Source organism: Carassius gibelio, chromosome A12, assembly GCF_023724105.1.
Source record: "Carassius gibelio isolate Cgi1373 ecotype wild population from Czech Republic chromosome A12, carGib1.2-hapl.c, whole genome shotgun sequence".
NCBI classification, from domain to species: domain Eukaryota; kingdom Metazoa; phylum Chordata; class Actinopteri; order Cypriniformes; family Cyprinidae; genus Carassius; species Carassius gibelio.
This window is the reverse complement of record NC_068382.1, coordinates 1027221-1052989: the sequence shown is the minus strand read 5'-3', so window position 1 is coordinate 1052989 and position 25769 is coordinate 1027221. Positions and strand designations below refer to the sequence as shown.

Sequence of the window (25769 nt, the reverse complement as noted above, 5' to 3'; positions counted from 1 at the left end):
GCTGTAAACTGACAATCTTGATCATTGAAGTCCTAACATTAGTTTTTGTGTATATAACTTCTAACACATTAAAAACTGTCTTACAGCTTTGCAGAAAACATTGTATTTCATAAGGCATAAGCATCTATCCGTTTGGCAAGATTTGCACTGAATACTGAATGAAACAGCTTTATCTAATAGAGAGACAAGCTTTTGAGCAGATTTGGGCTTGATTTCACTTCATTTGAACAGAAGCACTATTTCAACATTACTGGACTCAGAAAGCTGTAAACTGACAATCTTGATCATTGAAGTCCTAACATTAGTTTTTGTGTATATAACTTCTAACACATTAAAAACTGTCTTACAGCATTGCAGAAAACATTTTATTTCATAAGACATAAGCATGTTTCAGTTTGGCAAGATTTGCACTGAATATTGAATGAAAACAGCTTTCTCTAATAGAGAGACAAGCTTTTGAGCAGATTTGGGCTAGATTTCACTTCATTTGAACAGAAGCACTATTTCAACATTACTGGACTCAGAAAGCTGTAAACTGACAATCTTGATCATTGAAGTCCTAAAATAAGTTTTTGTGCATATAACTTCTAACACATTAAAAACTGTCTTACAGCATTGCAGAAAACATTGTACTTCATAAGGCATAAGCATCTATCAGTTTGGCAAGTTTTGCACTGAATACTGAATGAAACAGCTTTATCTAATAGAGAGAAAAGCTTTTGAGCAGATTTGGGCTTGATTTCACTTCATAAAAAAAAAAAGTGAAGTGAAGTGACATTCAGCCAAGTATGGTGACCCATACTCAGAATTTGTGCTCTGCATTTAACCCATCCGAAATGCACACACACAGAGCAGTGAACACACACACACACACACTGTGAGCACACACCCGGAGCAGTGGGCAGCCATTTATGCTGCGGCGCCCGGGGAGCAGTTGGGGGTTCGATGCCTTGCTCAAGGGCACCTAAGTCATGGTATTGAAGGTGGAGAGAGAACTGTACATGCACTCCCCCCACCCACAATTCCGTCCGGCCCGAGACTAGAACTCACAACCCTTCGATTGGGAGTCCAACCCTCTAACCATTAGGCCACGACTTCCCGTAAAGATGGAGCGCTTCACGGATTTGCGTGTCATCCTTTCGCAGGGGCCATGCTAATCTTCTCTGTATCGATCCAATTTTAGTATATGTGCCGCCGTGAACAGAAGCACTATTTCAACATTACTGGACTCAGAAAGCTGTAAACTGACAATCTTGATCATTGAAGTCCTAACATAGGGGTTTATATCAACTGATATTCTGATATAAGTGAGAAGAGGTTAATAGCAGGGACTGTATCAATTTTCTTTAAGGATTTACAAAATAAATAAAAGTCATTTTTTAATGCATTCACATTTGGAAGAGATTTTGTGAAACGAAATTTGTGGATATAGAATTTAACAAATAGTATTATATTATTTATCAAATATTCAACTTTTTTTATTCTTCATTAATAGTCCATATTTGATCCCATTCCAGGAAAAAAAATCTATTTGAATAGACTTAGAAATCAGCCTGTTATGCATTTTCTTCCACAAATTATGTACAATCACACACTCAAAAAAAAGATGTTCTGTTGATTCTGACAATGATTTACAAAAATAACAATTCTCCGTTTCAAATTTGAATAATTTTTGAATAAATTCTTGTGAAGGATAAATTTCGTTTACCATTTTAAAATGGATTTCTTTAAATTTACGAGGAATAGGAAATTTCAAAAACTTAGTTCTAATTGATATTATTTCTTGTTTACGTTTTTTAAATAATATGTTCTTTTAGAGGACCCAGGATAGATCTCATCAATTAGAAATTTTCTCAGCAACCGGTTATTGCATTTTTTGTCATCAAAATTTATACCATTGATCTGTGCTTTGTGTAATTTCGGGTTTAGGGACTGATCCAAATTATTCCTTATTATATTAATCATAGCCATTGGAATGTGATCAATTACATTTCTGTAGTCCTCCAGCGTACAAATTATTTCATATTTATTACTAAATTCCTCCCATTTTAACAGATTACCTTCTTCATTCATCATATGAACAATGGACCAAATTTGTTTTTCCATCCATCCTTCCAAGAATATTGATTTCTTCCTTCTTAAAATCACGTTATTACAAATCGGGACGTTATGTGGACTAAAGTTATGCTTGTAAGCCATTTTCCAATAGAGCAGCACTTGTTGGTGGAAGGCAGAGAATTTCACGGGTAACTTTGAAACCTCAAAATCACATGTCAATAGAAAATCTATACCGCCTAATTTTTTAAACACAAACTTAGGTAAAGAGAACCACAAGTCTTCACTACAATTCAAAAATGACTGGAGCCATTTTAGTTTAAGTACACCATCCATGGTCTTAAAATCAATTGCATTTATTCCTCCTTCCTCATATTTTTTTATCATATCTGCTTTTCTAATATAATGGTGTTTATTTTTCCAAATAAAGTTAAAGATGAGAGTGTTTATTTCTTTTAGGTTTTTAATGGAAAGCGGTAATGAGTATGCTGGGTATATTAGTCTAGAGATAAGTTCAGTTTTTGACAATAATGATCTTCCAAATAATGTTACGTCTCTCTGCAACCAATTATTTAATATTTTTCTGGATTTTTCAATAGGCTTCTGGATGTTCTTGTTGTTACTTGTTCTAGAGTCTTTGGAAACCCATATACCCAAATAACGAACCTCCTTTTTCACTGGGATGTTATACAACATAGTTTCTGAACTGTCATGAATACTTAAGGGGGGGTGAAATGCTCATTTTCACCCAATATCCTGTTAATCTTGAGTACCTATAGAGTAGTACTGCATCCTTCATAACTCCAAAAAGTCTTTATTTTTATTATATTTATAAGAGAAAGATAGTCTGTACCGATTTTTCCCGGACAAACACGAGCGCCTAGAGGTGTGACGTGTGGGCGGAGCTAAAGAATCACAAGCGCCAGTAGGCTTTTGCGTTGAGAGCGTTTGGAAGCTGTGACACACATCCAGAGGCTGAAATTTAACAAGAGCAGCATCAGCAAAGGCGTCTCTATGTGTTATGTACTGAAACTGTATATATTTGCTTAGCGGTTTTGGAAAATGACTAAGTTCCACTTTATGTCGTCTTTTTTTTTTTTTAAGCTGTACATGTGGAAAGTGCAGTCTGATGACAACATCGCATGTTGTTTACTTGATGTGCTTACACGCTGATAGCTAAGTTAACAACACAGAGATATTTGAAGCAGTTTTACTCACCGCATGTGGTTCCAACACACAATCGTGACCCTTTTTCGTTGGGACTGCATTATCCTTAAGAAATAAACGATGTGCAAATCCGGCGTCAAACTGGGCCTTGTTTGTAAAACAAGCATCTTCGAAATGCAGGGAACAAACAAAAACACTTGCACAACTCCGCTGATGCTCTGTAAAAATAAACTCCATCCACTGGTCCCTTAATGCTGTTTCTCTTTTGGTAATCTGTGCAGGGTTGTCTTGCCCTGGCAACCAAAAACACACTTCTTTTGTGACTTTTCGCGACGCTCTCGCGAATGCTGCGAATGTGAATGCCTGTGCTCAGCCTATCAGTGCTCTGCTATAAGGGAGCGCGCACTCTTCCGACAGAAGTGCCTTAGGACCCATATAAGGAAATTCCGCTCCATCTAACGTCACACAGAGCCATACTCGAAAAAAACTTTCCGAAACCTGTGACAAACCGGAAGAGTTTTTTTTGGAACAAAAATACTCCTTCAAATGTACAACTTAATTTTTGAAACTTTGTCCATGTTTAGCATGGGAAACCAACTCTTTAACAAAGTAAAAAACTCAGTATGCATGAAATAGCATTTCACCCCCCCCTTTAAAAGTTCGCATTTATTAAGATTAAGTGTTAGGCCTGAAGCCTGGGAGAATAATCTCATCCTCTGAAGAACGATAGGTATTTGATCCTTATTTTTTAAAAATAGTGTTGTGTAATCCGCTAATTGACTGATAAGTATTTGTTTTCCATCTATATTAATGCCTTCAATTTCAGAGTTTTTTAACCAGATGGACAATAACTCAGCAACTATAATAAACAACAGTGGAGATAAACTGCACCCTTGTCTTATCCCTCTACCAATGTTGAATCTTGTGGTTGTACCCTCAGGGAGGGAAACACAGCTACTAATATCTGTATGTAACATTTTAATTATATCCAAAAAATATTTTCCAAATCCAAAGCATTCTAATGCGTGATAAATAAAAGAATGTTCAACCGAATCAAAAGCTTTTTGAAAGTCAAGAAATAAAATATAAGCATCATCTTCCACCAAATAATTGTAATCTATTAGATCTAAAACCAATCTGATATTATTATGAATTAATCTCCCTTTCATGAATCCTGATTGCGAGAGACCTACTTTTAATCTAAATGCCAATGCCATGGTAAGGAGTTTATAGTCTGTATTGAGGAGAGTGATAGGCCTTAAATTATTTAATATTCGTTTGTCTTTCTCTGGTTTGGGTATTAGTTTAATTAATCCCTGTTTCATTGTTGTCATCAATTTTTTTTTATCAATACTCTCTATAATTGCATCAAATAGTAATCCTTTTATGTCTTCCCAAAAATATTTATAGAAATTTGCGGTTAATCCATCTGGACCAGGCGAACGATCAGATGCTATTTTTTTAATAACTTCATCTAATTCCCCTAATTTTAAACCTTCTTCACATAACGTTTTAAAGTCATTATCAATTTTTGGGATCTTATCCTCTATTGTTAGAAAAAAATTTTTTGACTCCTGTTCATTGTAACAAGGAGAGTAAATGTTACTATAAAAGTTATAAATTTCTCTTTTATCCTCTTCTGACCAATCCAATTTAGAGTAGTAATCGAACAATTTTTTCACCAAATGGTTTTCCTTCTCTCTTTTTTCTAATTCTAGTCTTTTACTAAAAGCAATAGAGCGTTTTCTTATGGAAAATTTTAAAAATTCCCATTTTTGTGACCGGGATAAAATGGTATCTTTGTTAATGTCTAAAATGAATTCTTTAATTTCCCGACAGTAAACCTCATTCTTTAGGAGGAATGAATTAAACTTCCAATAATCCTTCCTACTCCTTGAAAAAGTCTGATTAGAGATGGTCAAGCTTATTACACAATGATCGCTAAGTGGGTTTACAGAAATATTAGTAGATACTTTGAAATGCATTATGGGAGCAGAAACTAACCAGTAATCAATTCTTGATTTGTTGTTACCATTAGGTTTTAACCATGTAAATTGTCTTATGTTAGGATTATTTGTTTTCCACATATCCACAAGATAATTTTCGTTCATAAAATTACCAATAATGGGGTTTGGATGACACCGAGTATATTTTGAGGGCCACCGGTCTATCCATTCATCTACAACCATATTAAAATCCCCATTTTTAGCTCCTCTATAACATTTGTAATTTTGTAAAGCAAAGTTTTGTTTCTAAATTCGTTATTGTGACCATAAATATTAATCAAAATGAAAACGACTTTTTCTATTTTCAAAACGCAAGCTGCCCAGTGACCCTCACTATCTGTCCTTTGTGCAACAACTTCACCATAAAACTTATAAAAACAAATAGCAACTACTGCTGAACGATTAGAACCATGACTAAATATCATCTTGTCTCCCCATTGCTGGGACCAAAATTTGACATCCGACTTATCAGAATGAGTTTCTTGAAAAAGGAAAATATTTGACCTTAGTCCCTTACAAAAAAGAAAGATTGCTTTTCTTTTAACAGAGTCTTTTAAACCCCTTGCATTAAACGATGAACAAGAAATGACACTTTGGTGTGGCAACATTGAACACTTAAAAAGAACAGAAAAAAATCAGTTAAGGAGGTAAAAGCAATAACTGTGAACGTCCCAATTTTAGAAAAGTCTTTCCCCATTATGTCCCCTTTTTTTTTTTTTTTCATACTCAGCCCACTCCTTTAGGTGTCACCTCGATGCGCTTGCCATTGATGTATCCATATGGACCTCGGAAACCTGCAGTTTTCCCTTCTTTTCTCGCTTGTTCAAACTTGGGCCACATCTCTTGCCTTGCCAGAAGGTCATCCTTAGTTAGATCCTCTGCAAACCAGAGCCCCGCCTCCCTGCACGCCGCTGATACTTTCGTTCTTTTCCAGATGTCATATCGTATATTTCTTTTTGAGAAGAGAACGATTACCTGTCAGTGCCTGTTCTCTATCTTTCTTCCTACCCTGTGGACGATGTCCACCGCGTCCTCCATCTTATCAGCCAGGTCTGGGGCCACTTTGCACAGCAGGTTGACGATTTCGGCTCTGATGTCTTCATTTACATCTTCTTTTTTCCCTTTAATCCGAAGACACCATCTTCTTTTGTACCTTTCTTGTTCCACCAGCCGTTCTTTCAGGTCCCCCTTCTCTTTGAGGAGAGAGCCAACCTGTTGCTCCAAAGATTTGATTTTTGTTTTGCACACCTCTATGTCTTCCGAGTTAAGCTGTGTTGCTTTAGCAACAGAGGCTAGCATGGCGCTATGTTGTCGTATTTGAGAACTTATATCGTCCATGCGGTCATTTAGCCGTTGTCCAAGTTGATTAATAGCCGCCAAAATGTCTTTCTTCAAATCGTCACATGCACTTTCTTCAGGTGTATCTTTAGGCTTTTTTTCCTGTTGTTTTTTTTCTGGTGTATTTGTTGGAGTCAAGTCTTCTATTCCCCGCTTAGCAGAGGAGTTAGCAAGCTCCGTTTGCATAGCATAGTCATGCTCCGCCACTCTTTCCGAACGTTTAGAAATGAGGGATTTGACCGCAGGAGGGTTTTTGGCATTTTTCATCTTGTTCGCAGGTGAGTATACTACAGTTTCGGTATTAGAAAATGGAGATATCAATCTTACATGATAACAAATCCGGGACGGTGAGCAGCTTCAGTGGAACGCGACCACTTCCCTCGCCATTCCACCGGAACCTCCAAGTGTTAAATAGGCTGGCAACATGCTAGAAACATAACAAAAGTTGCTAGCAACACTTAGCTAAGTGTTAAAGCATTCTACTAAGGCAGTGAAAAAGGAAGTTGCTGTAAAAAAGGCAAGCAATGTCCGATCTTCCCTAAACTTCACACGTGTGATAGGTGTTCTGTCCTGAACAAACAACCATGAGCAAATTCAGTCATAGTCATAGCGCCACCTGCTGGTAACAGGAAGTGACATGGTTAACACTGTTACAGACTCTTAAGAACATATTAAAAAGTGTAAACAAGTGTTAAATAGGCTGGCAACATACTAGATACATACTAATACATGCTAGCAACACTTAGCTTAGTGCTAAAGTATGCTACTAATGTAGTGAAAAAGGAAGTTGCTGTAACTCAGGCAAGCAATGTCTGATATTCCCCAAACTTCACACGTGTGATAGGTGTTTTGTTCTGAACAAACACGATCATGACCAAATTCAGTTATAGTCATAGCGCCACCTGCTGGTAACAGGAAGTGACAAGGTTAACACTGTTATGGACTTCTAAGAACAAATTAAAAAGTGTCAAAAAGTGTTAAATAGGCTGGCAACATGCTAGAAACATAACGAAAGATGCTAGCAACACTTAGCTAAGTGTTAAAGCATTCTACTAAGGCAGTGAAAAAAGGAAGTTGCTGTTAAAAAGGCAAGCAATGTCCGATCTTCCCCAAACTTTACACGTGTGATAGGTGTTCTGTCCTGAACAAACAACCATGACCAAATTCAGTTATAGTTATAGCGCCACCTGCCGGTAACAGGAAGTGACATGGTTAACACTATTACAGACTCCTAGGAACATATTAAAACGTGTAAACAAGTGTTAAATAGGCTGGCAACATACTAGATACATACTAATACATGCTAGCATCATTAGCTAAGTGTTAAAGCATTAGCTAATAATGTAGTGAAAAAGAAAGTTGCTGTAACTATGGCAAGCAATGTCTGATCTTCCCCAAACTGCACACGTGTGAGAGGTGTTGTGCTCTGAACAAACCCCCATGACCAAATTCAGTAATAGTGATAGCGCCACCTGCTGGTAACAGGAAGTGACAAGGTTAACAATGTTATGGACTCCTAGGAATAAATTAAAAAGTGTCAAAAAGTGTTAAATAGGCTGGCAACATGCTAGAAACATAATAAATCATGCTAGCAACACTTAGCTAAGTGTTGAAGCATTCTACTAAGGCAGTGAAAAAGGAATTTGCTGTAACTAAGGAAAGCAATGTCCGATCTTCCCCAAACTTCATACGTGTGATAGGTGTTCTGTACTGAACAAACAACCATGACCAAATTCAGTTATAGTCATAGCGCCACCTACTGGTAACAGGAAGTGACATGGTTAACACTGTTACAGACTCCTATGAACATATTAAAAAGTGTAAGCAAGTGTTAAATAGGCTGGCAACATACTAGATACATACTAATACATGCTAGCAACACTTAGCTTAGTGCTAAAGCCTGCTAATAATGTAGTGATAAAGAAAGTTGCTGTAACTCAGGCAAGCAATGTCCAATCTTGCCCAAACTTCACACATGCTATATGTGTCCTGTTCCGGACAAACACCCATGAACAAATTCAGTAATAGTCATAGCACTACCTGCCGGCACTGAATAAGGAAGTTGCTTTAACTCAGGCTAGCAACGTCCGATCTGCCCCAAACTTCACACGTTTGACAAGGGTCCTGTCCTGAATACATCAACATCCCCAGATTCGGTTATAGTCATAGCGCCACCTGCTGGCAACAGGAAGTGTCATGTTTAAAAATTTTATGCACTATTTGCAACACAATAAAATTTGCCATTGTGTGCTAATCATGCTAGAAATTATTTCAAACATTTTAACAACACTTACTATGTGCTAAAGGATGTTATTAATACTATTAAACAGGAAGTTGTTGTAACTCATGCATACAATTCCCAATCTGACCCAGACTTTACATGTTTTATAAGACTCCTGGCCTGAACACAACTAAAGGCCAATATTCAATTATAAGTGTAGCGCCGCCTGCTGGCAACAGGAATGACTTATTTCATACTAACTTAAACATGAGATGTCTGATCTGCCTGAAACTTAGCATGTTTGGTAAGAGTCCTAGCCTAAAGACATTTACATGGCGATATAATCATAACGCCACCTGTTGGCAGCAGGAAATGTGGCAAAAATATTTACTATTTTATAAGCATATGGCCCAATGTTCACGGTTCCTCCTATGGGCACCGGGTGGTGGTGAGCCCGGGTGCGATGGCCCGTTCATTGCTGCTTGCAGCTTTAATTAGGGCCCGAGCACCGATGGTGTGAGGAACCTCTTGGAATTGCTCCGTTTATTATTATTATTATTAGGGCCCGAGCACCGATGGTGCGAGTACCCTCTTGGAATTGCTCCGTTTATTATTATTATTATTATTATTATTATTATTATTATTATTATTATTATTATTATTATTATTATTATTCTCCAAAATGAATCGCATTTTTGAGGGCCTAAACATGCTCGAAAAGTCATGAAACTTTGCACACACCTCAGAACTGGCGAAAATTTACGTCTGATATGGGTTTCAGAAGTGGGTGTGGCAAAATGGCTCAACAGCGCCACCTATACACGTTCAACGGTGTGCGCCTCGATCTGCCCACCAATCTGCCCCAAACTTCACATGTTTGATGAGACTCCTGACCTGAACAGTTTGACATGACCATATTCAGTTATAGTCATAGAGCCACCTATTGGCAACAGGAAGTGACATATTTTACGCTGCGACGAACTACTCCTAGAAATTTTATGACATCAATGTCTTTTTTGTGGTCAGTCTAATCTAAAGGCCTGTGCGATGTTCAGTTGTGAAGATCTTGAGTTTTCGTTAAAAGGCTTGTTCATGGCGCCGCGACGAATTTCGATGTCTCGCCATGGGAATAAAAGATGTTATAACTCAGGCATAAAATGTCCGATCTTCCCCAAACTCCACATGTGTGATAAGAGTCCTAGCCTGAACAGATCTGCAGGCCAATATTCCACCGGGTGTGGCAGGATGGCTCTATAGCGCCACCTATACACTTTCAACGGAGTGCGCCTCGAGCTATGTTTCACGTACATGTACAAAAATTGGTACACACATATAACACTTCAATACCTACAAAAAAGTCTCTTGGTACGAAATCCGGATCCCAACAGGAAGTCGGTTATTTTGAATTTTCCCTTCAAAATTGGTGTTGTTTTGTCATTTTCAGGGGTTGTACTTTAACGAACTCCTCCTAGAGATTTATTCAGATTAACACCAAACTTGGTCAGTATAATCTAAAGCCCTTTGCGATAATACATTGCGAAGGACTTGAGGTTTCGTTAAAGGGCGGGTCCATGGCGGCCTGACAAATTTCGATGTTTCGCCATGAAAAAGGAAGTTGCTGTAACTCAGACATACAATGTCCAATCTGCCCCAAACTTCACATGTTGGATAAGACTCTTGACCTGAACAGATCTACATGCCCATATTCAGTTATAGTCATAGCGCCACCTATTGGCAACAGGAAGTTACATATTTTACACTGCGACAAACTACTCCTAGAAATTTTATGACATCAATGTCTATTTTGTGGTCAGTGTAATCTAAAGACCTGTGTGATGTTTAGTTGTGAAGATCTTGAGTTTTTGTTAAAAGGTGTGTCTATGGCCCCGTGATGAAGTTCGATGTCTCGCCATGGGAATAAAAGATGTTATAACTCAGGCATAAAATGTCCGATCTTGCCCAAACTTCACTTGTGTGATAAGGGTCCTGGCCTAAACAGATCTGAAGGCCAATATTCCATCGAGTGTGGCAAAATGGCTCGATAGCGCCACCTATACACTTTCAACGGAGTGCGTATACACTTTAAACGGAGTGCGCCTCGAGCTATGTTTCATGTACATGTACAAAAATCGGTACACACATGTAACACACCAATATCTACGAAAAAGTCTCTTGGTACAAAATCCAAATCCCAACAGGAAGTCAGTTATTTAGAATTTTCTCTGCAAAATTAGTGTTGTTTTGGCCATTTTCAGGGGTTGTACTTTAACGAACTCCTCCTAGAGATTTATTCAGATCAACACCACACTTGGTCAGTGTAATCTAAAGCCTTTTGCGATCTTAAATTGCGAAGACCTTGAGGTTTCGTTAAAGGGCGTGTCCATGGCGGCCTGACAAATTTCAATGTTTCGCCATGAGATAGGATGTTGTTGTAAATCAGGCATAAAATGTCCAATCCTCCCCAAACCTCACATGTTCGATAAAAGTCCTGCCCTGAACACATCTGAACGCCAATATTCCATTATAATGACAGTGCCACCTGCTGGCAACAGGAAGATTGGCACATATATGGAATAAACATTGATATATTCTACTTATATTTATTGTCACACACCTGGACTCATTTAATGTGTTTTTGCCCGTGACCCAGTTTCTGTCTTTCCGTGTTTGATTAGTTCCCAGGTGTGTCCATTATCTTCCTCATGTGTTCCATGTCCCTGTTAATTTAATGATTCCATCCACCTGTGTTTCCCCAATTATCTGTTGTTCATAAGCCTTGTCCCTTCAGTTCTGTTTTGTCGGGTCTTCTCACTTGTGACTAACTTGCTACTTACGTGTGTCTACCTCTGTGCTCCATGTTGGATATCCCCTGTGTTGGATATATTAAAAGCCTTATTCTGTTTATCCTCGACTCCGTATTCCTTCAGGCAGCGTAAAACCGTGACAGAAGACCCGACCTCAAAAGAGAAAATAGAAAACTGCGTGTTCTTCCCTCCGTTTTGCTTTTGTTTTTTCACAGTCTTTTCTTTTCTTAGTGTCTATGGATCCCCTCTATCGTCCCGAATTCCTCATCCTCCTGCTGAAGCAGGAAGGACGTTCTCTCGAGGACCATACCAGACAGTTTTTCCTATTAGCTAATGCCACCAGCTACCCGGACGGCGCGCTCTGCACCTTCTACAACACCAGCCTGAACTCCAAATGCAGAGCGTTGTCGTCCGAAGATGGTCCTCGAGAGGATTTCGCCGCATTTGTGGAGTGGACTCTGGCGAGAAATGGGTCACCTCTCACCGTCTGCCCCATAGAGGACCTCGCCAGCCCCACTCCCGACCCAGAGACCAGCCAGCCACCATCACGCCGCACGGAGCCAGAGCCCACCGCAGCCGCAGAGTCCGAGCCATCCACTGACAGGGAGCCGGATCTCGAGAGCGCGACTGACCAGGTGTGTGAGCCGGCAACACTGTGCATCGTGGGAGTCCTCGTGGAGATCGAGGGCGTGGAGGAAAGCCCTGCCCACACTCCTGCGACTGAGGGTGAGCTATATGCAGTCTCTGAAAGTCATATGGAGCAAGCTCTGGATCTGATGGACTGGTCTATGGAGGTAATCCCTAATTTTCCTGTTTCCCCGCTGGTTCCGTCCAGCCCTGAATCTTCTGTCTCTCTGCTGGTTCCGCCCAGCCCTGGATCTTCTGTTTCTCCGCTGGTTACGCCCAGCCCTAAGTTTTCTGTTTCTCCGCTGGTTACGCCCAGCCCTGAGTTTTCTGTTTCTCCGCTGGTTACGCCCAGCCCTGAGTTTTCTGTTTCTCCGCTGGTTCCGCCCAGCCCTGAGTTTTCTGTTTCTCCGCTGGTTACGCCCAGCCCTGAGTTTTCTGTTTCTCCGCTGGTTACGCCCAGCCCTGAATTTCCTGTTTCTCCGCTGGTTACGCCCAGCCTTGAATCTTCTGTGTCTCCGCTGGTTCCGCCCAGCTCTGAATCTTCTGTGTCTCCGCTGGTTCCGCCCAGCTCTGAATCTTCTGTGTCTCCGCTGGTTCCGCCCAGCTCTGAATCTTCTGTGTCTCCGCTGGTTCCGCCCAGCTCTGAATCTTCTGTGTCTCCGCTGGTTCCGCCCAGCTCTGAATCTTCTGTGTCTCCGCTGGTTCCGCCCAGCTCTGAATCTTCTGTGTCTCCGCTGGTTCCGCCCAGCTCTGAATCTTCTGTGTCTCCGCTGGTTCCGCCCAGCTCTGAGTCTTCTGTGTCTCCGCTGGTTCCGCCCAGCCCTGAATCTTCTGTGTCTCCTGTATTCCCTCCCAGCCTCCCTCTCCCGCCTCCTCCCAAACCTGCTGGTCCCTCTACTCTTTCGCTGGTTCCGTCCAGTCCTGATCCTCCTGTCCTTCCTCCCATCCTTCTCCTCTCTCCTCCTCCTAGACCAGCCAGTTCCTCGTCATCCCTGCTGGTGCCAGTCAGTCCCGCAGCTCACCCTCAGTCCGCGCCATCTAGGCGCGGTGGTTCGCCGCTGGACTGCCAGTCTCCAGCTCCGCCTTGGCGTGTTAAGGCCCTGTCTCCGCCTCCAGCCTCCGAGCCCTGGACTCCTCCTCGGTCCTTCGACCCAGCGGCTCTGCCTTGGCTCTTAGCTCCCTCGTCTCCACCGTGGCCTGTCATCCCACCTGCTCCACCGGGCTCCCTCGTCCCTCCGGCTCCACCTTGGTCAGTCGTCGACCATCCGCCGCCTCGGGACTCCACTCCTCTGGTTCCACCTCGTCACTCCATCCCTCCGGCTCTGTCAGGCTCCTCCTTCCCTCCTGTTCCACCTCCATCCTCGGTCGCTCCGGCTCCACAGCGGTCTGCCAGGACCCTGCCTCCGCCTTGGTCGCCTGAGCCTTCTGCTCCACCTAGGCCCTCCGGAACCTCGACGTCCCCCTGGCTCTGCGGCTGGGCTGCTTCATCTTGGGCTCCTCACCCATCGGTGCAGTCTCCGCCTGTCGGCCCCCTGGTGTCGTCGACCCTTCCTTCACCGTGGCTCCTCCCGCCGTCGACTCCACCTTGGATCTCCGTCCTGGCTGGTCTCTGGTGGACCATCTGGCTCTTCCTGCTCCTGTCTCCTCCCTGGCTCCTTCCTCCGTCTCCTCCCTGGCTCCTCCTTCTGTGGTCCCTGTCTGCTGGCCCCCTCCTGGAAGTCCGTCCTCCACCGGAACCTCCTCCCAAGTTCCCACCTACGCCTCCCCCTGTTGTTTCTACGGTGCGAGGACGCACCTACCGGGAGGGGGGAGTACTGTCACACACCTGGACTCATTTAATGTGTTTTTGCCCGTGACCCAGTTTCTGTCTTTCCGTGTTTGATTAGTTCCCAGGTGTGTCCATTATCTTCCTCATGTGTTCCATGTCCCTGTTAATTTAATGATTCCATCCACCTGTGTTTCCCCAATTATCTGTTGTTCATAAGCCTTGTCCCTTCAGTTCTGTTTTGTCGGGTCTTCTCACTTGTGACTAACTTGCTACTTACGTGTGTCTACCTCTGTGCTCCATGTTGGATATCCCCTGTGTTGGATATATTAAAAGCCTTATTCTGTTTATCCTCTACTCCGTATTCCTTCAGGCAGCGTAAAACCGTGACATTTATGAGTTTAAACGCATATTTCTCACCGTTCACCTATTAACTAAAGCCACTCGCTGCCGGTGAGCCCGGGTGCGAGGGCCCGTTCATCGCTGCTTGCAGCTTTAATTAGGGCCCGAGCACCGATGGTGCGAGGACCCTCTTGGAATTGCTCCGTTTATTATTAGGGCCCGAGCACCGATGGTGTGAGGACCCTCTTGTTTCTGTGTTAGGGCCCGAGCACCGATGGTGTGAGGACCCTCTTGTTTCTGTGTTGTTTATTATTATTATTATTATTATTATTTTTCTGAAACTTTCTCGAAAAGTCATGAAACTTGGCACACACGTCAGAGCTGGAAAAATATTAGGTATGCAATGGTTTGCTAAGGTGGGTGTGGCAAAATGGCTCGACAGCGCCACCTATAAATTTTCAACGAAGTGCATCTTGAGCTACGTTTCACGTACTTGTATGAAAATCGGTACACACATGTAACACACCAATATCTACAAAAAAGTCTCTTGGTACGAAATCCAAATTCCAACAGGAAGTCAGTTATTATTTTTTTTCTCATCCAAAATTTTGTCATTTTTGCCATTTCCGGAGGTTGTACTTTAACGAACTCCTCCTAGAGATTTATTCAGATCAACACCAAAGTTTGTCAGTGTAATCTAAAGGCCTTTGCGATGTTAAATTGCGAAGATCTAGAGTTTTCGTTTGAGGGCGTGTCTGTGGCGGCTTGGTGAATTTCGATGTTTCGCCATGAAAAATGAAGTTGCTATAACTTAGACATAAAATGTCCAATCTGCACCAAACTTCACATGTTTGATAAGACTCCTGACCTGAACAGATCAACATTCCCAAATTTAGTTATAGTCATAGTGCCACCTGCTGGCAACAGGAAGTGAATGCCTTATGCTGCAATGAACTACTCCTAGAAATCTAATAAAATCTAAATTGTGTTATGGTCAGTTTAATCTAAAGGCCTTTGCGATAGTGAATTGTGATTATCTTGAGTTTTCGATAAAGGGTGTGTCCTTGGCGACGTGACAAAGTTTGATGTCTCGCCATGGGAATAAAATTTGTAACTCAGGCATAAAATGTCTGATCTTCCCCAAACTTCACATGTTTGATAAGAGTCCTGGCCTGAACACAACTGAAGGCCAATATTCCATTGGGTGTGGCGAAATGGCTCCATAGCGCCACCTATACATTTTCAACGGAGTGCACCTCGAGCTATGTTTCACGTGCATTTACAAAAATCAGTACACACATGTAACACACCAATACCTACAAAAAAGTCTCTTGGTACGAAATCCGAATCCCAACAGGAAGTCGGTTATTTAGAATTTTCTCTGCAAAATTGGCGTTTTTTTTTGCCATTTTCAGGGGTTGTACTTTAACGAACTCCTCCTAGAGATTTATTCCGATCAACACCAAACTTGGTCAGTTAAATCTAAAGACCTTTGCAATGTTAAATTGCGAAGATCTTGAGGTTTCGATAAAGGGCGTGTCCATGGCGGCCTGACAAATTACGATGTTTCACCATGAAAAAGGAAGTTGCTGTAACTCAGACATGCAATGTCCAATCTGCCCCAAACTTCACATGTTAGATAAGACTTCTGCCCTTAACAGATCTACACGCCCATATTCAGTTATAGTCATAGCGCCACCTGCTGGCAACAGGAAGTGACATGTTTTATGCTGCCACAAGCTACTCCTAGAAATCTTTTGACAGAAATGTAATTTTTTTGTGGTCAGTCTAATCTAAAGGCCTGTGCAATGTTAAATTATGGAGATCTTGAGTTTTTGTTAAAGGGCGTGTCCATAACGCCTTGGCAAAATTTGATGTCTCGCCACAGCAAGAGAAGTTGTTGTAACTCAGGCATAAAATGTTCGATCTTCCCCATACTTCACATGTTCGATAAGAGTCCTTCCCTAAACACATCTGAAGGCCAATATTCCATTAAAATGATAGCACCACCTGCTGGCAACAGGAAGATTGGAACATATATGGAATATAATTTGATATATTCCAATTATATTTATGACTTTAAATGCATATTTCTTGCCGTTCACCTTTTTACTAATGCCACTCGCTGGCGGGGAGCCCGGGTGCGAGGGCCCGTTCATCGCTGCTTGCAGCTTTAATTATTATTAGGGCCCGAGCACCGATGGTGTGAGGACCCTCTTGGAATTGCTTCGTTTATTATTATTAGGGCCCGAGCACCGATGGTGTGAGGACCCTCTTGGAATTGCTCCGTTTATTATTATTATTATTATTATTATTATTATTATTATTATTATTATTATTCTTCTTCTCCAAAATGAATCGCATTTTTGAGGGCCTAAACATGCTCGAAAAGTCATGAAACTTTGCACACACCTCAGAACTGGCGAAAATTTACGTCTGATATGGGTTTCAGAAGTGGGTGTGGCAAAATGGCTCAACAGCGCCACCTATACACGTTCAACGGTGTGCGCCTCGAGCTACGTTTCATGTACATGTATGAAAATCGGTATACACATGTAACTCTCCAATACCTACAAAAAAGTCTCTTGGAGCAAAATCCGAAACCCAACAGGAAGTCGGTTATTACTAATATTATGAGCAAATTTTGTGTCATTTTTGTCATTTCCATGCGTTGTATTTTAACGAACTCCTCCTAGAGATTCATTCAGATCAACACCAAATTTGGTATGCCTAATCTGAAGGCCTTTGCGATGTTAAATTGCGAAGCTTTTGAGTTTTCGTTAATGGGTGTGTCCGTGGCGGCCTGGCGAATTTCGATGATTCGCCATGAAACAGGAAGTTGCTATAACTCAGACATACAATGACCAATCTGCCCCAAACTTCACATGTTTGATGAGTCTCCTAACATGAACAGATTGACATGCCCATATTCAGTTATAGTCATAGCGCCACCTATTGGCAACAGGAAGTGACATATTTTACACTGCGATGAACTACTCCTAAAAATTTTATGAAATCAAATTTTTTTTGTGGTCAGTCTAATCTAAAGGCCTGTGCGATGTTAAATTGTGAAGATCTTGAGTTTTCATTAAAAGGCGTGTCCATGGCGCCGTCACGAAGTTCGATGTCTCGCCTTGGGAATAAAAGATGTTATAACTCAGGCATAAAATGTCTGATCTTCCCCAAACTTCACATGTGTGATAAGAGTCCTGGCCTGAACACATCTGAAGGCCAAAATTCCATCAGTAGTGGCAAAATGGCTCGATAGCGCCACCTATACACTTTCAACAGAGTGCGCCTCGAGCTATGTTTCACGTACATGTACAAAAATCGGTATACACATGTAACACACCAATACCTACAAAAAAGTCTCTTGGTACGAAATCCGAATCCCAACAGGAAGTCGGTTATTTAGAATTTTCTCTGCAAAAATTTTTGGCGTTGTTTTTGCCATTTTCAGGGGTTGTACTTTAACGAACTCCTCCTAGAGATTTATTCAGATCAACACCAAACCTGGTCAGTGTAATCTTAAGCCCTTTGCGATGTTAAATTGCGAAGATCTTTAGATTTCGTTAAAGGGCGTGTCCATGGTGGCCTGACAAATTTCGATGTTTCGCCATGAAAAAGGAAGTTGCTTTAACTCAGACATACAATGTCCAATCTGCCCCAAACTTCACATGTTAGATAAAACGTCTGCCCTTGACAGATCTACATGCCCACATTCAGTTATAGTCATAGCGCCACCTATTGGCAACAGGAAGTGACATGTTTTACGCTGCGAAAAACTACTCCTATAATTTTTTTGAGATTAACATATATTTTGTGGTCAATCTAATCTAAAGGCCTGTGCAATGTTAACTTTTGGAGATCTTGAGTTTTTGTTAAAGGGCGTTTCCATGGCGCCATGACAAAATTTGATGTCTTGCCACAGCAAGAGAAGTTGTTGTAACTCAAGCATAAAATGTTCAATCTTCCCCAAACTTCAAATGTTTGATAAGAGTCCTGGCCTGAACACATCTGAAGGCCAATATTCCATTATAATGATAGCGCCACCTGCTGGCAACGGTAAGATTGGCACATATGTGGGATATACTTTGATATATTCCACTTATATTAAGGACATTAAATGCATATTTCTCAACGTTCACCTTTTTACTAAAGCAACACGATGGCGGTGAGCCCGGGTGCGAGGGCCCGTTCATCGCTGCTTGCAGCTTTAATTAGGGCCCGAGCACCGAGGTGCGAGGACCCTCTTGTATCTGCTTTGTTTTTTATTAGGGCCCGAGCACCGATGGTGTGAGGACCCTCTTGGAATTGCTCCGTTTATTATTATTATTATTATTATTATTCTTCTTCTCTAAGATGAATCGCATTTTTGAGGGCCTAAACATGCTCGAAAAGTCATGAAACTTTGCACACACCTCAGAACTGGCGAAAATTTACGTCTGATATGGGTTTCAGAAATGGGTGTGCCAAAATGGCTCAACAGCGCCACCTATACACGTTCAACGGTGTGCGCCTCGAGCTACGTTTCATGTACATGTATGAAAATCGGTATACACATGTAACTCTCCAATACCTACAAAAAAGTCTCTTGGAGCAAAATCCGAAACCCAACAGGAAGTCGGTTATTTCTAATATTATGAGCAAATTTTGTGTCTTTTTTGTCATTTCCATGCGTTGTATTTTAACGAACTCCTCCTAGAGATTAATTCAGATCAACACCAAATTTGGTATGCCTAATCTAAAGGCCTTTGCGATGTTAAATTGCGAAGCTTTTGAGTTTTCGTTGAAGGGCCTGTGTGTGGCGGCCTGGCGAATTTCGATGATTCGCCATGAAACAGGAAGTTGCTATAACTCAGACATACAATGACCAATCTGCCCCAAACTTCACATGTTGGATGAGACTCATGTCCTGAACAGTTTGACACGACCATATTCAGTTATAGTCATAGCGCCACCTATTGGCAACAGGAAGTGACATATTTTACGCTGCGACAAACTACTCCTAGAAATTTTTGACATCAATGTCTTTTTTGTCGTCAGTCTAATCTAAAGGCCTGTACGATGTTAAATTGAGAAGATCTTGAGTTTTCGTTAAAGGGCGTGTCCATGGCGCCATGTCAAAGTTCGATGTCTCGCCATGGGAGTAGAAGTTGCTGTAACTCAGTCATAAAATATCAGATCTTGCCCAAACTTCAAATGTTTGATAAGAGTACTGACCTGAACACATCTGGAGGCTAATATTCCATTGGGTGTGGAAAAATGGCTCGATAGCGCCACCTATACATTTTCAATGGAGTGCACCTCGAGCTACATGTCATATACATGTACGAAAATCGGTAAACATATGTAACACACCAATAGCTACAAAAAAGTCTCTTGGTACGAAATCCGAATCCCAACAGGAAGTCGGTTATTTTTAATTTTCCCTGCAAAATTGGTGTTGTTTTTGTCATTTTCAGGGGTTGTATTTTAACGAACTCCTCCTAGAGATTTATTCAGATCAACACCAAACTTGGTCAGTGTAATCTAAAGCCATTTGCGATGTTAAATTGCGAAGGACTTGAGGTTTCGTTAAAGGGCGGGTCCATGGCGGCCTGACAAATTTCGATGTTTCGCCATGAAAAAGGAAGTTGCTGTAACTCAGACATACAATGTCCAATCTGCCCCAAACTTCACATGTTGGATAAGACTCTTGATCTGAACAGATCTACATGCCAATATTCAGTTATAGTCATAGCGCCACCTATTGGCAACAGGAAGTTACATATTTTACACTGCGACAAACTACTCCTAGAATTTTTTTTTAGATTAATATATATTTTGTGGTCAGTCTAATCTAAAGGCCTGTGCAATGTTAACTTTTGAAGATCTTGAGTTTTTGTTAAAGGGCGTGTCCATGGTGCCATGACAAGTTTGATGTCTCGCCACAGCAAGAGAAGTTGTTATAACTCAGGCATAAATTGTTCGATCTTCCCCAGACTTCACATGTTCGAGTCCTGGTCTGAACACATCTGAAGGCCAATTTTCCGTAATAATGATAGCGCCACCTGCTGGCAACAGGAAGATTGGAACATATACAGAATATACTTTGATATATTCCAATCATATTTATGACTTTAAATGCATATTTCTCACCGTTAACCTTTTTACTAATGCCACTCGCTGGCGGGGAGCCCGGGTGCGAGGGCCCGTTCATCGCTGCTTGCAGCTTTAATTATTATTATTCTTCTTCTTCTTCTTCTTCTTCTCCCGAATGAATCGCATTTTTGAGGGCTTTAACATGCTCAAAAAGTCATGAAACTTTGCACACTCGTCAAACCTGGTGAAAATTTTCGTCTGATATAGGATTCAGAAGAGGGTGTGGCAAAATGGCTCGACAGCGCCACCTATACCAAGAAAATCAACAGCCTTCCAGCTATGTTTCACGTACATGCACGAAAATTGGCACACATATGTAACACACCAATACCTACAAAAAAGACTCTTGGAGCGAAATTCTAAACCCAACAGGAAGTCGGTTATTTTTAATATTATGAGCATATTTTGTGTAATTTTGGTCATTTCCATGTGTTGTATTTTAACGAACTCCTCCTAGAGAGTTCTTCAAATCAACACCAAATTTGGTATGCCTAATCTAAAGGCCTTTGCGATGTTAAATTGCGAAGATCCTGACTTTTCGTTGAAGGGCGTGTCCGTGGCGGCCTGGCGAATTTCGATGATTCGCCATGAAAAATGAAGTTGCTATAACTCACACATACAATGACCAATCTGCCCCAAACTTCACATGTTTGATGAGACTCCGAACCTGAACAGATTGACATGCCCATATTCAGTTATAGTCATAGCGCCACCTATTGGCAACAGGAAGTGACATATTTTATGCTGCGACAAACTACTCCTAGAAATTTTATGACATCAATGTCTTTTTTGTGGTCAGTCTAATCTAAAGGCCTGTGCGATGTTCAGTTGTGAAGATCTTGAGTTTTCGTTAAAAGGCTTGTTCATGGCGCCGCGACGAAGTTCGATGTCTCGCCATGCGAATAAAAGATGTTATAACTCAGGCATAAAATGTCCGATCTTCCCCAAACTTCACATGTGTGATAAGAGTCCTGGCCTGAACAGATCTGCAGGCCAATATTCCACCGGGTGTGGCAGAATGGCTCTATAGCGCCACCTATACACTTTCAACGGAGTGCGCCTCGAGCTATGTTTCACGTACATGTACAAAAATTGGTACACACATGTAACACTCCAATACCTACAAAAAAGTCTCTTGGTACGAAATCCGGATCCCAACAGGAAGTCGGTTATTTTGAATTTTCCCTTCAAAATTGCTGTTGTTTTTGCCATTTTCAGGGGTTGTACTTTAACGAACTCCTCCTAGAGATTTATTCAGATCAACATCAAACTTGGTCAGTGTAATCTAAAGCCCTTTGCGATAATAAATTGCGAAGGACTTGAGGTTTCGTTAAAGGGCGGGTCCATGGCGGCCTGAAAAATTTCGATGTTTCGCCATGAAAAAGGAAGTTGCTGTAATTCAGACATACAATGTCCAATCTGCCCCAAACTTCACATGTTGGATAAGACTCTTGACCTGAACAGATCTACATGCCAATATTCAGTTATAGTCATAGCGCCACCTATTGGCAACAGGAAGTTACATATTTTACACTGCGACAAACTACTCCTAGAAATTTTATGACATCAATGTCTTTTTTGTGGTCAGTCTAATCTAAAGACCTGTGTGATGTTTAGTTGTGAATATCTTGAGTTTTTGTTAAAAGGTGTGTCCATGGCACCGTGATGAAGTTCGATGTCTCGCCATGGGAATAAAAGATGTTATAACTCAGGCATAAAATGTCCGATCTTGCCCAAACTTCACTTGTGTGATAAGGGTCCTGGCCTGAACAGATCTGAAGGCCAATATTCCATCGAGTGTGGCAAAATGGCTCAATAGCGCCACCTATACACTTTCAACGGAGTGCGTATACACTTTAAACGGAGTGCGCCTTGAGCTATGTTTCACGTACATGTACAAGAATCGGTACACACATGTAACACACCAATATCTACGAAAAAGTCTCTTGGTACGAAGTCCGAATCCCAACAGGAAGTCAGTTATTTGGAATTTTCTCTGCAAAATTAGTGTTGTTTTGGCCATTTTCAGGGGTTGTACTTTAACGAACTCCTCCTAGATATTTATTCAGATCAACACCAAACTTGGTCAGTGTAATCTAAAGCCTTTTGCGATCTTAAATTGCGAAGATCTTGAGGTTTCGTTAAAGGGCGTGTCCATGGCGGCCTGACAAATTTCATTGTTTCGCCATGAAATAGGATGTTGTTGTAACTCAGGCATAAAGTGTCCAATCCTCCCCAAACCTCACATGTTCGATAAAAGTCCTGCCCTGAACACATCTGAAGGCCAATATTCCATTATAATGATAGCGCCACCTGCTGGCAACAGGAAGATTGGCACATATATGGAATAAACATTGATATATTCTACTTATATTTATGAGTTTAAACGCATATTTCTCACCGTTCACCTATTAACTAAAGCCACTCGCTGCCGGTGAGCCCGGGTGCGAGGGCCCGTTCATCGCTGCTTGCAGCTTTAATTATTATTATTATTATACTTCTCCAAAATGAATCGCATTTTTGAGGGCCTAAACATACTCAAAAAGTCATGAAACTTTGCACACACCTCAGAACTGGCGAAAATTTACATCTGATATGGGTTTCAGAAGTGGGTGTGGCAAAATGGCTCGACAGCGCCACCTATACACGTTCAACGGTGTGCGCCTCGAGCTATGTTTCACGTACATGTATGAAAATCGGTACACATGTGTAACTCTCCAGCACCTACAAAAAAGTCTCTTAGAACAAAATTCTAAACCCAACAGGAAGTTGGTTATTTTTAATATTATGAGCAAATTTTGTGTCATTTTTGCCATTTCCATGCGTTGTATTTTAACGAACTCCTCCTACAGACTTATTCAGATCAACACCAAGTTTGGTATGCCTAATCTAAAGGCCTTTGCGATGTTAAATTGCGAAGATTTTGAGTTTTCGTCGAAGGGCGTGTCAGTGGCGGCCTGGCGAATTTCGATGATTCGCCATGAAAAATGAAGTTGCTATAACTCAGACATACAATGTCCAAACTGCCCCAAACTTCACATGGTTGATAAGACTCTGAAACTGAATAGATTGACATGCCCATATTTAGTTATATTCATAGCGCCACCTATTGGCAACAGGAAGTGTCATATTTTACGCTGCGAAGAACTACTCCTAGAAATTTTATGACATCAATGTCTTTTTTGTGTTCAGTCTAATCTAAAGGCCTGTACGATGTTAAATTGTGAAGATCTTGAGTTTTCGTTAAAGGGCGTGTCCATGGCGTCATGTCAAAGTTCGATGTCTCGCCATGGGAGTAGAAGTTGTTGTAACTCAGGCATAAAATATCAGATCTTGCCCAAACTTCACATGTGTGATAAGAGTACTGACCTGCACACATCTGGAGGCTAATATTCCATTGGGTGTGGCAAAATGGCTCGATAGCGCCACCTATACCTTTTCAATGGAGTGCGCCTCGAGCTACATGTCATGTACATGTACGAAAATCGGTAAACATATGTAACACACCAATAGCTACAAAAAAGTCTCTTGGTACGAAATCCGAATCCCAACAGGAAGTCGGTTATTTTTAATTTTCCCTGCAAAATTGGTGTTGTTTTTGTCATTTTCAGGGGTTGTATTTTAACGAACTCCTCCTAGAGATTTATTCAGATCAACACCAAACTTGGTCAGTGTAATCTAAAGCCCTTTGCGATGTTAAATTGCGAAGGAATTGAGGTTTCGTTAAAGGGCGTGTCCATGGCGGCCTGACAAATTTCGATGATTTGCCATGAAAAATGATGGTGCCATAACTCAGACATACAATGTCCAATCTGCCCCAAACTTCACATGTTTGATAAGACTCTTGACCTGAACAGATCTACATGCCAATATTCAGTTATAGTCATAGCGCCACCTATTGGCAACAGGAAGTGACATATTTTACACTGTGACAAACTACTCCTAGAAATTTTATGACATTAATGTCTTTTTTGTGGTCAGTCTAATCTAAAGACCTGTGTGATGTTTAGTTGTGAAGATCTTGAGTTTTTGTTAAAAGGTGTGTCCATGGCGCCATGACGAAGTTCGATGTCTCGCCATGGGAATAAAAGATGTTATAACACATCTGAAGGCCAATATTCCATTATAACGATAGCGCCACCTGCTGGCAACAGGAAGATTGGCACACTTATGGAATAAACTTTGATATATTGCACTTATGTTTATGAGTTTAAATGCATATTTCTCAACGTTCACCTTTTTACTAAAGCCACACGATGGCGGTGAGCCCGGGTGCGAGGGCCCGTTCATCGCTGCTTGCAGCTTTAATTAGGGCTCAAGCCCAAAGGGCGAGAGGCCTATTGTTTTCCTTAGGATTATTTTTTATTATTATTAGGGCTCAAGCCTGGAGGGCGAGAGCCCTATTGTTTTCCTTAGGATTATTTTTTATTATTATTTTTTTTTTTTCCAACGTTACGGGGGCTTTTGGGGTCCTTAACATGCTCGAAAACTCTTGAAATTTGGCACACACCTTGGAACCTGCGGCCATTAGGGCTGGGCAGAGACAGATATACGGGCGTGGCACAGGGGCTCTACAGCGCCCCCTGGAATACTGAGGGCCATATATCATACATACTTGCATGTAGACACATGAAACTCGGTACACATGTAGACCTCATCAAACCAAACAACTTTCGTACTGCATGTCAAAGGCTCCGCCCAACAGGAAGTTGGTTATTTAGGGTTTAGTATTCATATTTTTCGTCAAAGTTGTGGGGGCTTTTGGGGTCCTTAACATACTCAAAAACTCTTGAAAATTTGCGCACACTTTGGAATCTATGGCCTTTAGGAGCCTGCAGAGGCTGGGACCCGGGCGTGGCACAAGGGCTCTACGGCGCCCCCTGGATCACAGTCAGAAATGTTGATGTATAGCTCACACATATGCATATGAAACTCAGTACACATATAGATCTCATCGTGCCGAACAACTTTCGTATTGCATGTCATAGGCTCCGCCCAACAGGAAGTCAGCTATTTAGAGTTATGTAAAAAGCGCATGCTCTGGAATTTGAAATACTTGTCATAGGTTTTTTTGCAGATTGCCACCAAATTCGGTCAACATGATCTCAAGACATTGGGGATGAAAAATTGCCAGGGGATTTTTGATATCTCTAACGGTTTGCTCGTGGCGAGGTGTTGAAATTATGGCGAGAAATGAGAAACAGGAAGTGTCTAATACCATCCACATACATTTCCTGATTTTAATCAAACTTCATTAGATTATTCTTTGTATGATGTCGATCGCATATATGTGACTATTA

At 41.4% G+C, this 25769-nt stretch overlaps 1 non-coding gene across 1 annotated transcript; it reads right to left on the bottom strand.

The window, feature by feature from the left end:
* Positions 1 to 1100: 1100 nt before the first annotated feature.
* Positions 1101 to 1210, bottom strand: LOC128025787 (U6 spliceosomal RNA). Its single transcript, XR_008186226.1, has one exon. It is a non-coding gene; the product is annotated as a U6 spliceosomal RNA (small nuclear RNA).
* Between the last annotated feature and the right edge of the window lie 24559 nt (positions 1211 to 25769).